Raw genomic sequence first — 13,839 nt, forward strand, 5'->3', positions numbered from 1 at the left:
GCGTTTATGCATAACAGAACTCTAGAATCCTCTTTGGGGGTCGTTTATACCTCTAAGTAGTTTTTGGATTTAGTTTAACTAGAGGCATGTCACATAGTTCTATGCAGGGCCACTATGCTGCAGGTATGGCTACATTGGCTGCCTATTTGAAAGAAATTGTCAAAATTTCATGTAAAGGGAGTGTCAGAGAAGTAACAAGTAATTTTTTTTTTCAAGTAATTATTCACAACCCATCGAAATCAAAACCCAGAAGAATGTTAGCATTCATTTTACAACATAAGGGGGAGCCATACATCTTCATGATTTTTTTACTCAGTTCTACAACCGCTTGTGCCACCTCCCCCCCTCCCGCTTTTTTGACACCTACTCCTTCATTCACGTTATGGTTTCTTATCATGTCAAGGTTGCTCTGGAACTGGGCAGTTTCCTAGATGACGAATAAAATGGCGCCTGATAAATGATGCACATCATTGTATCATAGTTGCCATTTGCTGTTCGCCTTATCAATTAAAGTGCGGCACATAGTGCTCCTTCTGTTTCCATTTTCTTTGGCAGGCTGACGGATGCATCATGTTTCTTGGGTCCAGGTGAAGTGCCCAAAGCATGTCCTTTTCATATCGAGGGCACTCTTTGTTGACCTGAAGTGTGGCCTACGTAATTGTCCCGATGCTGTCCAGTGCAACCACTCCATTGCTGTTCAAGGTGAGGTGACAGCACATTTGTTAGCAGATTGCAATTTGAGGTCAGCCCACATTGATAGGCTACCAGAGCCAAAGAATTCGTTATCACTGAGAACATAGCTTTTGTAAGCCATCGAAGATGAAAAAGTGAAATATGGCATTTGCTACGAACCACAGCGGCAGCAGTACAGATCTTAGGATATGGATTTCTTGAGGCTACAATGCATCGGCGGTTCACACTGTTGGCGGCGATCAAAGAGCTCTTTCTTATACTGATGTCACAATTTTAATCCTATTGGAGAGGAAAGGAGGGAAGGGGCTGGGGAATAACAATGCAACATATTTATTTATAATATTATTTGTAGTAAGAGTGTGTTTTGCCCCCGAACAAACATAAATGTAGCTCAGAAATCATGAGAGAATCTGTTTTTGCCAAGAACTGTCATTAGATGGAGTTAGCACTCTTAGTGCGGCTTTGACACCTTGTGTTCTTATGCTATCATGGTTAAAGTTTCTCTGTGGCTGATCGATTAGGTAGAAACCAGGTTATTTCACTGGACTTCTACCACTTCTTTCTATGTATGGAGCTGTCACTATTGAACCTGGCTGTGCTTGTTGCTGGAATGTAATTGGGTAAGGCTGTTTTGCTCGAAGGGCTGCCAAGTGTGGGACGACGTGGGATGCTCGGTGAGGTTACGAGGACTGGGGAAGTAGGCACGCAATTTGAATGTAGCTTCTGTCACTGCTGCCTCTGGGCCGTGGACTGGCCTTCAATTTTCTGCTGTGGAAAACTTTCTCAAAGTGAGAATGAAGAATCTTCAATATTGTGCACGAAGTTTTTCATGCATTAACACATGTCGCTTTGCACAGAAGTGGCGGCACTCTTCACCTCTGTTGCCCAAGTTTGCTGAGAAATTACGTATCTCTAACTGAAGCAAATGACTGGAGAAAGGCAAAAAAAAACAAAGGCTCAATACATTTGTACAAACATGGTACATTATACGTACTGTTTTCAATAGGAGCTGGTATTGTGACTGATTTCATAAAAGCATGTGGAGACGTTGGCGGCAGAACCACAGCACGTGGTGCACTAGCTTACTTGAGCATACAGGGGAGCAAGCATTTCGAGGAACCAGTAGAACTTCATTTGTTTTGAGAGTCTATGTTAAAGTAATACGCAATTAAATTAACTGCATCTCTATCCTTCTATTATTTCCGCAGACACTGTATATAAAAAAAAAGGGTGGCCACTAGCACACAATTCCCCTAAAATTTGTGAAATCCGCAATTTTTTTTTTTTCGTAATTGTGGGATACTAGGGACCTTGCCTTGGGCTAAGATCACCACCTGGGAAGGTTGCCGTGAACTTCCTGAATATATTTTTAATCAGTCACTGCCTCTCTTCTTCTGGGGCTTGACAAGCATGAGAAGAACATGGAGTAACTTTTTGATCCATTAAGAAATAGGAAGAAGGTGGGAGAATGTTTTCTGACAAGAGAGATGCAGTTGTTGCAGGGACGCTTGTTGTGAAGTAACGCTGGACACCTCGTGGGAGTGTGCTCCAATATCCAATCAAATGATGTTGGGATAGGCAAGTCTTGTGAGGGTAATGCCGAATTGGTGATGTCTGGTGTGACGATCTGGTACATTGTGAAATAATTGGTCACTTCCGCAAAATGCATGAAGAACCTCAATTGCCCTTTATGTTTCTCTGCTATTCCTGATCTATTCAAAGTGTAGAGGTATTTCAATGAGTGTCACGGCAATGTCATTGTGAGATTTGCATTAGTGTGGGTTTGTATAGGAAGCAGACAAAAGACATTGAAAACATTTAGACCAACTTGCTAGATTGGGAATACATGCTGTAATTCTTTAAATTGAGAAAACCTGTGTCACATTGTGAAGGACAGGCTTAGTATAATAACACTAACTGGATTAGTAATCTTGGGAATCCATAGCTGTGTGCTGTAGGGCAGCCAAACAGTACATTGAATATGTTCCCCAAGAGATAAAGGGCTGTAGTAAGGAATACCCAGAGCAGAAAGTTTCTAGCCCAAACATATGGTACACCCATTGTCAAAAGTTTAGAGCCCAGGAGGTCTACTTCTGGGCCATACTATGTGGCTCATAATGCATTCCCAGCTTTCCAAACTTATTGAAGGGAATAACATGTTTCGTCCTACCCTCTCCAATGGCTAGGACTTCCACGATTGTTATAGAAGTCATAATGAATGGCTTAAAAGCAAACCCACTGGGCTCTAAACTTTTGACAAAGGCTGTACATCTAGCAGAGCTATCAGAATAGCTAAGCAGACAGAAAGCTTGGACTTGGCAGCTTTTGGTTGGAACACACAATGGCAGCAGCAGCAGCAGCCTCGATTGCTCTGTGAATGATCATAAAGCCATTTCAGTTGCAAAACGCGTGTAAGCAACGGATGGTGATGTTTGGCGGCTTGAAAAGAGCATGACTTTTTGGCAGCTGTTGGGGCACCGAAAGTACATAGCGAGAAAGTATATACATGGCTCTGATGCTATGATAATGAATCTACCAGGATGATAAGAACAGAATGGGAGTGCTTTTGGCAAGCACTTTCAGGTTGTGAACAATGTGTTACCAGCACTCTCTTGGAACGAACATGCACTGTACAACCGACGTATTTGCCGGTACTCACTTCTGCTTTTCAAACCTGGAGGTAAACCACAAGACCTTGATATAACACTAAGGGTACTTGTGGTGGGAGGTCGTTCTTGATTTACCTGCTTTGACTTCCATGGCTTTTGGAATGTGAATCGAACTTTTGGTGTGATCAGAATTAGTAGGCTCGGGTGACACCATATGTCACTGAAAAACTTTGCTAAGACAAAATTTACAGGTGCATCAAGTTACTGCATCGCTGGGATTAAGGTGCTGTTGTGAACTTGTGGTGCTGCGGTATCATTCAGCGGTGTGCCACATGGAAACTGAGAGCACTGAGAAGCGTGCAGAGCAGATGCTCTCGAGATGCTAACTGAACCATCATTGGAGCCAAATCTTTTCAGTGAAGCTTTCTTGAAGCTTCCTTGGAATGAAGGAAGGATGCTTCCACTGGTGGAGCTTCCTTGCAATGTGCGCTGCTGTTCCTGGACGCTTTATGAGATACCTCTTCGACTTCTAACGTGATGGTAGCTATGTACTAGTCAAGCCGTTTGGGATTTTCTTTCTCTATTAATCATAGATATGTGGTATTGAAATAAGCCTCTGAATTCTCCTCATTTAGGTGAAAGTAAGCTGGATCATGTTCTGTTGTTGTTGGGAACTGGTGTCATTTGTATTGAGCCAGGACCGTCTCAAAAGCACGGTTTTCTCACCATTTTCAGTGACTACACAAAAAAAAAAGTCAGCTTTTGAACTTGTACAGCATATTTTGTTAAAACTTTTCATCATGAGGAGTCTCGAGAGTTGCGCAAAATGTAAATAAATTGGGGAATCGAAAATATTTATCAAGTTGTCCATCTTATGTGCCACTTTCTCTCAACAGAAACAGAGGTGGGGTATATCATGTCTCCACGTCTTTGGTGACACTAGTAGTTTCATTAAACTGTACACTTTAATGTTTTACTGCATTAGGTAGAAGATTTCATTGAGCACAGGTTCTGGTGTAGTCCTTTTTTTTTTTTTTTTTTTTCAAATGCTTTTCATTTTTTTTTTTTTTTTTAGATATTTATATGAGACTGTCAGCTGGGCACACACCCAGTGGGATTGCTTGGAAATGAATGCGTGTTAATGGTTTGGTTTGGCTTTATAGGGTTTATGTCGTAATGGAGGGCTCTGGACAATTTCGACCACCCTTGGTGTTGTTTAACGTGCACTGACATTGACGCGTTTGAATTGTGGTGCTGGCGAAGACTCTTGAGAGTTCCTTGGACTGCCAGAAGATCAAATCAGTCGATATTGTCGACCATAAACCCTTACTGCTCATTGGAGGGTCAAATTCTAAAGTTAAAGCTCAGCTACTTTGGTCATCTGATGAGAAGAGAGGAGTCACTGGAGAAAGATTTGATGTTGAGAAAGGTTGAGGGTCGCCGGAGAAGGGGTAGGCAGCGAACGCGATGGTTAGATGGCATCCTCGAGGCACTGCAGATGAAGTTATGTGATGTTAGAAAGATAGTGAGAGACCGGAAAGCGTGGGGTGACATGGTCCATAGGGTCACGAAGAGTCGGACACGACTGAACGACTGAACTGAACTGAACTGATATTGCACAGCACATGGCCACCTTGCTTTTCGCCTCCACCAAAAAGTGGCCGGTGCGGCCATGATTCGATCCCAGGTGCCCTGGATGAGTAGTTGAGTGCCCTAAGCGCTGAGGCACTGAGAGGTTTCAGTCAAAGTTATTTCTGAGTAGTGCGCTGGCCTATCTACCTCTGCAGTGTCTCTTCCTTCATAACGCTGTACAGTGCTGCATGAGCAAGCACTGGCATTTACATGCCTGTAAACTGCCCATTTGGGATAGCTGATACATTATGATTATTAGGTCACTATTTTAGTAAGAAACATTGGGGGAAAGTCCCTCACGATTATCTCTGTGAGAAAAGTTGCAGGAGCCTTCATTTCTGACTGTACCTGAACTTTTGTCTTCAGTTGATGTCTCGGGTGCTTATAATGAGCTTATCCATACATGTGAACAAAGCCTAGCACAGTATATTATATATCTGTCTCATTCTTGGGGAAAAGAACGTGTAGAGCCAGGACACAGTGGGAGGTAGTACTTTGATCACCAAATGTCGTCGGTTTCTGCCCCTCTCAGCAGCAGTCATCACTCAGTGCCTATAGATCCAGAGCTGTAGGTATTTGGGCTGCAAGGTTAAGTTTATAGCGAAATCGGTCTGCTAGCCTGATATCCGAAGGAGCCAAGCTTGGTGTCAGAGCGTCAAAATGGTATCTGAGTTGTAAAATTAGCTCTTGTCACTGAAGTATTTCAATCTGAGACATTTACTCGACAGGTTGTGGAAAATCCTGCAGCAAGTCGTGCATCCTGTTGGGAGACACCAGCTTCCAGCAGTGGGTGATGATGGTCTTGGTCACCAAGGGCCACCACGGTGTATTCTAGGATTTCGCATGACTACTGACTAATTGGTCGCCTTGTTCACTTGATCTACTGAAGAGGCTCGTGTGCCAGGTAAGCAAGAGAAATGTCTCCACTTTCTTGAAGCGCATCTAAATCACTCTCGCATTTTTCTAAATGCTCAAGGCTGTGCTGTATTGCAGCGTCTTAAATGGTCTGTGTGCCTCAATGCCGGTATCACCATTCCAGGGTGGTGTGACATTGGTGGTGCTTTTTGGTAGGTGCCATTTTGGGTCGCAAGACTGTAGGCATCTGTTGATATCACAAAGGCTCTGAGATCCTGCAAGCCCTGTTCTAATGCTGTTAGGCACGGACATCAGCCAATTATCTCGACAAGATAGTTTTTGTGTTAAGGGTCTACTTATTTAATGTGAAAAGATTATTAATAGGAAGACAGCTCCGTCAGCTGTTCTTAGAGTATCTCAGCTCAGCTGGGGTGTCTGTACTGTTGCCGATTAGTCTAGCCTTAAAAGCAGTTTTACATACCTGTCTGCATTTGTTGCAGCCTGGTTATTTTCTGTTATTTGCTTGCTAGTGCTACATGTCACCATAGTCGTTAATCATTGTTATTAGTACTCTGTCATCTTTCTGTCTTGCCACGTTCAGAACCATCAAGTAAACCCCTTTCTTAGTTTATCAAGCTTTCAGCTGGCAGCATGCTTTGTTCATCTTATGCTGCCGCTGCCAGGTCCCCGATATTCATGGGGGATCTACACTTGCGACCAAGTAAGCTTGTACTCTGAGTATCAAATCAATCTAGGATCCACAATATTGAATTGATTTTTCCCAGAGTTAACAGTTGCTCAGAAGCGGCATGCTGAGCGTATCTTATTCTCGAAACGTTTTGATGTCTTTTGATGGAAAACATGCTGATACTGTGGTGTCTGTTTAGTTATTGGATGGTGAAAGTGTTTTATGCTTACCTACGTTGCTATATACTCCCTTAAAGCAAACTTGGTCAAGCTGAGTTCTCAGACAAGCTGAACAGTGTCAGAACAATTGGTTGGTTTCAGATCTAGCAGTATTTATAAACTGAAACTCTGCGTAAGAAAAACTGTTTCACGTGTCCTTCAGTTAAGACGAAATTACTTACCAAGCATGACCCACTGTGACGCCACGCAGCGGGGAACGTCTGCTAAGCGCACTCAAGGCAAGCAAACTGGAGAGAAAAACCAAAATAATAGCGCCTTACAAAAAAACATGACCCGCCGGAGAGTTTCCTCGCATCTCTTGCCCATTCGTGCAATGTGGCTTCTCTATGTATCTGAGGAAAGGTGCGATGAAGCTTCTTTTTGAGTGCGGGTTGGGATGTCAAGGTTCCTTCGTGGCGCAGTAATCTGATACTTCCAGGCCTCTGCATCGCACACATGTCACAGTGGGGAAAAAAATATGGGGAGTATACGTGCTAGTCGACATGCCGCTTAAACAATTAGGTGGAAGCTGAATTTTTACAGAATTTGTTTTCATGGCACAGAGATAGCAACATACCAGTGTAACTTGCATGTCGTTGGCAGTGAATGTAAAAAATTACACAGCTTCAACGCTGCTGAACCGAGTGTGGAGCGAAAGCTTTGGCTGCAGGTGACCCAGCGTTGCATTGAACACAACCACCGTTCCGTGCATCAAATTTCACCGGCGTTTTAGGTGGTGCTGGTAAAGGCGTTTATTGTATCTAAATATGGGGACACTTAAGCTCCGCCTTTAAGGGTATGGCACGATAGCGTAGGCTACCAGCCCACATATAAAGCCCTGCTTTAACCAAGCCGTATGAACGTGCCTTTGTGGCCTATAGGGTAACGTGAATGCCAGGGTCCTAGCAGGCTGATTCTGACATAACCATCCCATGTGAAACGAGAGACCCAAATTGGCAGCTCCTGCCATTTGCGGCTACGGCATACGAGCATATGTGGCGAGCTGAGCTGGCTGGCGTAGTGTTGCTTTCGCAACAAAATGTAAGGTGTGCTTGCTCGTCTTGTTAGTAACAGCCATGGTGCATAAGGAGTTAAGGAATGTAAGAGAGAGAAAGGTACTCGTATTCTTTCACAGCTTGTACTGCCGGCTTTGGTGCACGTGAGGGTGTTGAGAAAATGAAAAATGGGAATAAAAATGCAAATAGTGGTCACTTCGGAAGGGAGAAAAGGAAACTAGACCAGTTCTGCTTTCAGCTAGGATGACATGAGCTTTCACAAACCATCACATCGTGTTCGCTTCGTGTTCAGTGCTCCCTTTGTCCATTGTCCTATCATTAATCTTATTTTCTTCTCATATAACACATATCATTACCACTCCTAGCTTGCTCTTTTGGGGGCACATTTGAAAAGTAAGCTGTGCGGCATTGAATGAATTTTTGCCATGAGTGGAGGAGCCAAGAGGCCAAACGCAGTGGAATGCCTGTCAGCAATTATGTGATGGGCAGATCTCATTGTGAAACTTCAGCTGTCATTGGTTAATACTGCATGGATACCGCCTCATTATGTGCATGCTGTATGGTCTGACAGCAACCATTAGGCAGCATGATTTCGCCTCTGCTAAGTTTGTTTAGAGTGTGGTAAACGGCCTTAGAAACTTAGCTTTATGTGTATTGGGGGTGAGATAGTTTCCTTCATTGCATGACCAGAGTTTGTTTAAAAGGAACGTCCATATTTGGTCCACTCTGATAAGCAAGTCGACATGGTTGCCTTCATTTGAGCGTGGCAAAAGCAAGCAAATACGTCAGCAAAATATAGTTCTTCTGAATGAAGCCAGCTTCAGAATGAATACTTAAAGGGACAGTCTAACTGCCGGAGATGAGTATACGAATATTGGCATATTCTGGTAGATCTTACCACTTAGTGACAGTACTGAGGGTAGAACACGTGGTTTAACTGGGAATTTACCGTATACACGCGTGTAATGGCCGCACCCGAACTTTAAAAAGAAAATTGGGAAAAAAGCTTTTAAAAACTTTCCAGAGTAAAAGCCGTACCATGAGTTTCAGGAAGTTGGGCAGTGCCGTCTACTGTGCGGTGCAAGAAATACGGAACGTTTTGTGGTTACTGCCGCCAGGTGGGGCCCAAAAATCAAGTGAAAGCCAAAATGAAGCGTACAAAGGGGGCGCTCCTAGCCGCAGCAATGCCCGCCCGTTACAAAGGGTGAGGCCAGCAAATCCAATCCAGTCCAATCTAAGTCTGTTCGCTCCTCCGTTTTACAGCCATTTCCTCGATCGCCCGAGGCATATCACGTGCGATCTCGCAATCGGAACGCATCGCTGCCCTGATTTGTTCTGCGCTCGTGAGCTGAAGATTTTCTTTTTCCTCGATGGGAAAATACGTTAGTTATACCTCTCACTTTAAGCTGAAGGTGATTCACTACGCGAAAGAAGAAGGAAAAAGAGCGGCTGTGTACGGCGATGGTTCTCCCAAGAAGATGCCCTCAGGAAAACAAATGTTCAGAGGCACACTTTCCGAGGGAAGCAGAGCATGTTTCCGGAAGTTGAAGACTCACTTCTCGAGTATGTGATGAAGACGCGGCGCAACGGCTTTCGGAGGAGGAGGACGACGATGACGAGGAGTGATGTTTTGGACACGGGACGAGCCTGAAATCCCGACGAGTTTAGCGGAGGAGGACGAGGAGTTTTTTGACAATAATAAAGGCAGGTACCACCGCACATAATTTTTTTTGCTGTCTTTTTTATCATGTAATCGCCGCACCCCCTGATTTTCACCCCAATCTCGGAAGTATATTTTAAATTGATCAGGAAAGTCAGGTTTTAGCAGATGGTGGCACTATACTGTGTCTTTTCGTTGCTACTAACATGTCATCTGTTTGGAGCACCTGAAGTGAATATTATATACATCACCATACAGAAACGGATTTGTGTTCATATCAACTTAATAAAGCAGCCTACTTTTTCTCTTTAAATAATTCCCAGCTACTTTTATTCTTTAATATTGCCTGATTCGCTCTTAAAACGCGTTCAGAACAGAAAATCACTAAACCAAAGACACCGCCATACTTGTAGCGGCGCCGCCATTGACTCCTTTGCTATAGGCAAAAACGGTTGTTGGTATCTGCGTTAGATGTCACCGGGTTTACTTAGCTTATTTATTCATTTCATTCTGTTTCAAGCAATTCTAGTATTCACAATTGTAGTATTAAAAAAATCTGTGCATCTTGTTAATGACACGCTGTGCACGCAGCTGATGCATTGCAGTAGTCGCTGCGTTCAAAGAGCTGCACAGTGTTACTGTATTAAATTTGCATGTCGTGTCCACGATGCGAGTGTTTGCAGATGCGGGCTACCACTGAGAAAACGAGACTACCATATGGAACAAATTTGATTTTAAGTGGTTCTGCCGTGTTTCTCAGCTTCACAGCCAGGCATTCATTGATTTGGAGATGGTGCTTCCCAATAAAGCGAGAAAGAAATTGTTGAAAAAGTCAGTGCAGTAGTCTGTTCTTTTAATGGGCACACTTCAGTTCATTGCAGATGACGGGTACTTTGATTGCCTTGATTTTATGACCCGCCGCATTGGCTCGACTACTGAACCCAAGGATGGGACGAGGGATCGAATCCCGGCCGTGGTGGCCGCTTTTCGATGGATGTGGAAAGCAAGGCGCTCATGTGCTATGCGATGTCAGTGCACGTGAAAGAACCCCAGGCGGTTGAAATTTCCAGGGCCCTTCACCCCACAAACCAAACCAATAAGGTCCTTGTGCAAGGCGTAGTGCACCCCGCAGGTCTGAAGATTCTACGACATTTCTGAATCGCCCACGATTGTAAGGGGGAGAAATATATTTGCAAAAGAAGAAAAAAGATATATACATTGGAGAGACAGCCAAGGAGCCAGGCAATGAGGGCCCAGCATTCGACGTCCTTCTTTCTTTCCACCTTCGATGCACGAACACACCACTTGGTCCTCATCGTTCTCCACCCGTAACAATATAGTATCTAGTCGCATTTTTTGTCTCGATGTTGCAGATTAGCTGCGAGAGGCACCGCAAGGAATGATTTGGAATCAGTTTTATACACGTGAAGTTCCTGATGCACTGTAGCATCGGGCAGCACACAGATATTTTTTGCAATCACCTCCATCATAAGCGGATTACACAAAAAGACGATAAAGTTCAATGAGCAAGCAACGTTTTAGTGAAATGGAAAAATTGTGAAAGGCATGGAGAAATGCCTCATTAAAACAGTGTTTCTGGGCTGCAATCGTTTACTGCAATGGTTCTACAGCGCACATTACCTTCTTTCTTGTACACACAGTTTCTTCCATACAGCCCCGGCTAGGGGTGCTGGCAAGAAGTGTGAACAGCAGATCGAACGCGTGGAAAAAGACCCAGTTCAGGCCGTCTGGATGTCATCATCTGAGATAGGCGTGAGCATCCGGTTACTAATAGTTTTGCTCTTGTTCTTGTTTTCTTTTACATTTGATACCTCACTTTGCCACTGGAGTGCCACATTCATGCTTTCCACCAATCACATCTGGCACAGCAGTTTCTTACGCGGCAGTGGCTGTCGCCAGCACTGGTCAAGCGGTGCTCAAAGCTCCCCGATAGTGGTCTGATCTCGCTTCCTTCACCCCAGTGTTATCGGCTTCTTGATGCGGTACGGACGAAGGGCGAATAGATTAACAAAGCTCTAGTGTATATACGTTGAACAGCTACCTGCGACATACTACTGTCTCGAACTCTGTTGGTCCGAAGAAGCGAAAGCGAGCTCTCACTGACGCCGCCTCTTAAAATGAACGTCTGGGGTGCACATACTCCCACACTCATGGAAGCTCTGGTGACCATATTATTTCAGTATTAACATCATCAGTTCCGTCGACATCTATTTTTACTGCTGGGCATTTTTTAAGAACCTGAAATCCAAACCTGCTTGCATTTTATATACTTGGCGGGCAAGAAGTTGGATCTACCGTATACACGCGTGTAATGGCCGCACTTTTTTTTCCGAGATTGGGGTGAAAACCAGGGGGTGCGGCGATTACATGAGAAAAAAGACAGCAAAAAAAATTATTTGCGGTGGTACCTGCCTTTATTATTGTCAAAAAACTCCTCGTCCTCCTCCGCTAAACTCGTCAGGATTTCAGGCTCGTCCCGTGTCCAAAACATCACTCCTCGTCGTCGTCCTCCTCCCTTCTCCGAACTCATCGGGACTTCAGGCTCGTCCTTGTCCCAGATGAGGTCGTCCTCCTTACCATCCAGCCTGTTTGATATCCCTATCACCTTGAAAATTTTTTCCACAGTCTCGAACGAAACCGTGGCCCACGCTTCGAGTATCCAGTGGCAAACGGCCACAAGCGATGCCCGTTTCAGCTCACGAGCACAGAACGAATCAGGGCAGCGATGCGTTCCAATTGCGAGATCGCACGTGATATGCTTCGGGCGATCGAGGAAATGGCTGTAAAACGGAGGAGCGAACAGACTTGGATTGGATTGGATCGGATTTGCTGGCCTCACCCTTTGTAACGGGCAGGCATCGCTGTGGCTAGGAGCGCCCCCTTTGTAACGGAGGTGGTGGCCGCTGCCCCCATGCTTGCCTTTTTTTTTCCTCAAATATTTTGTTCTTAATTCTTATTGGCAGTTCTACTTCTAACCTTACGCTTCATTTTGGCTTTCACTTGATTTTTGGGCCCCACCTGGCGGCAATAACCACAAAACGTTCCGTATTTCTTGCACCGCAGTGTAGACGGCACTGCCCAACTTCCTGAAACTCGTGGTGTGGCTTTTACTCGGGAAAATTTTTAAAAGCTTTTTTTCCCAATTTTCTTTCTAAAGTTTGGGGTGCGGCCATTACATGCGTGCGGCCATTACACGCGTGTATACGGTATGTACGACAAATGCCAATTCTTGTGTAAGGGTCTTATTAGACTGGTCGTAAATACTAATGCACCAATATTATGCCATATGTTTTTAATGATATTGAAAGCTGAAGTAAAGAAGACAAGGACAAAGTTCAGCAAATATCAAAAGTGCTTCTTTTTTTTAAAATTGGCCTCAGAAATTTTCATTGTTCACTGTTTTCTTGAAATTAGCGCGATCGTGTCTCAGTATGTTGATAGATAACTATGCTGAGAACATAGTGTCAAATTATTGCTGCTTTTTTTTAGATAAAGGCCTGCAAAGTAGGTAAAATTTTGTTTCCTGGGCCGGATTTGAGAAAATTTATAAAAATATCTACAATACCCATTAAAGTGATGATTAATTGAATACAAATAAAAACATGCATATGTTTAGTCAGACAACTTTAAGCTACCTGGCTTTAATATACATATATTTTGTGTAATTCATAACTAAAATTGGCCAAAACAGCAGAGAAGATAAGCGCGGCATTCCACCTCTTCGTCACTATTAATTCCGTGTGCCTCAAAAAAATTTTGGCAGCAAAACCAATTGCAGATCTATTCTTTCCAGTCATTAGGCAGCAATATAAAAAATTATGAAATAAGTACAGACCGACCATACTTTCTTTGATCTTACATGGAAAGATCTTGGGTGCTGTTGATTCGATCTTGGCTGCAAAGATTTGAGTGGTGCCTGATCCACTCTAGTCTTTTGCCATGCCAAGCACTAACTGAAAATGCTAGGCAAAAGTGTAAAACTGCAGCGTTCTCAGAAAATTCGCAATTAAAGAAACATTTATTCAGGCCCGAGGCTTAAAAGCCTAGGCCACGCTGCCTGTTTGGGGCAGTTACTTTACCAACTAAGCTATGGGCGTGAGATGTGAGGACCCTACCTTGAAGTGGGGAGAATCTGCCATCTTAAATTGTTACAGAGAAACTGGCAGACCATTTGGAGGTGGGAGCATGTGTAATGAAGAAACTGGCGTCCTCATACAAATGCATCAGCTACAACTTCCGAGTGACCTTACTGACTAATGCAGAATCATTTCAACCACTTGTTCTTGTTAACCTGTAGCCTTGCTTATCCAAGGTCATTACTGTAAGCCAATTTGTCTCCCAAACAGATGCGAGCAACAAGGTTAAGATACAGGTTATTAAGCAGTTAGTGAGAATGAGGTCAATATATCTACTTCCCCACTGCCCCACTAGTTATGGAAATGTTGCT

The 13,839-nt window shown here is 43.8% G+C and overlaps 1 long non-coding RNA gene across 3 annotated transcripts in view; it reads left to right on the forward strand.

The window, feature by feature from the left end:
- LOC146179066 (uncharacterized) overlaps nucleotides 1–13,839 on the forward strand; it is a 32,316-nt gene that overhangs the window by 17,694 nt on the left and 783 nt on the right. For 2 of the 3 annotated variants that reach the window (XR_014700681.1, XR_014700682.1), the window contains exons 7-8: nucleotides 556–702; nucleotides 5,663–5,838. This is a non-coding gene — a long non-coding RNA (uncharacterized LOC146179066). The remainder of the gene's footprint in view (nucleotides 1–555; nucleotides 703–5,662; nucleotides 5,839–13,839) is intronic. The other variant, XR_014700683.1, reaches the window with a different exon arrangement.

Source organism: Amblyomma maculatum, chromosome 9 (genome assembly GCF_055883805.1).
Source record: "Amblyomma maculatum isolate TAMU_Amacu chromosome 9, ASM5588380v1, whole genome shotgun sequence".
NCBI lineage: Eukaryota > Metazoa > Arthropoda > Arachnida > Ixodida > Ixodidae > Amblyomma > Amblyomma maculatum.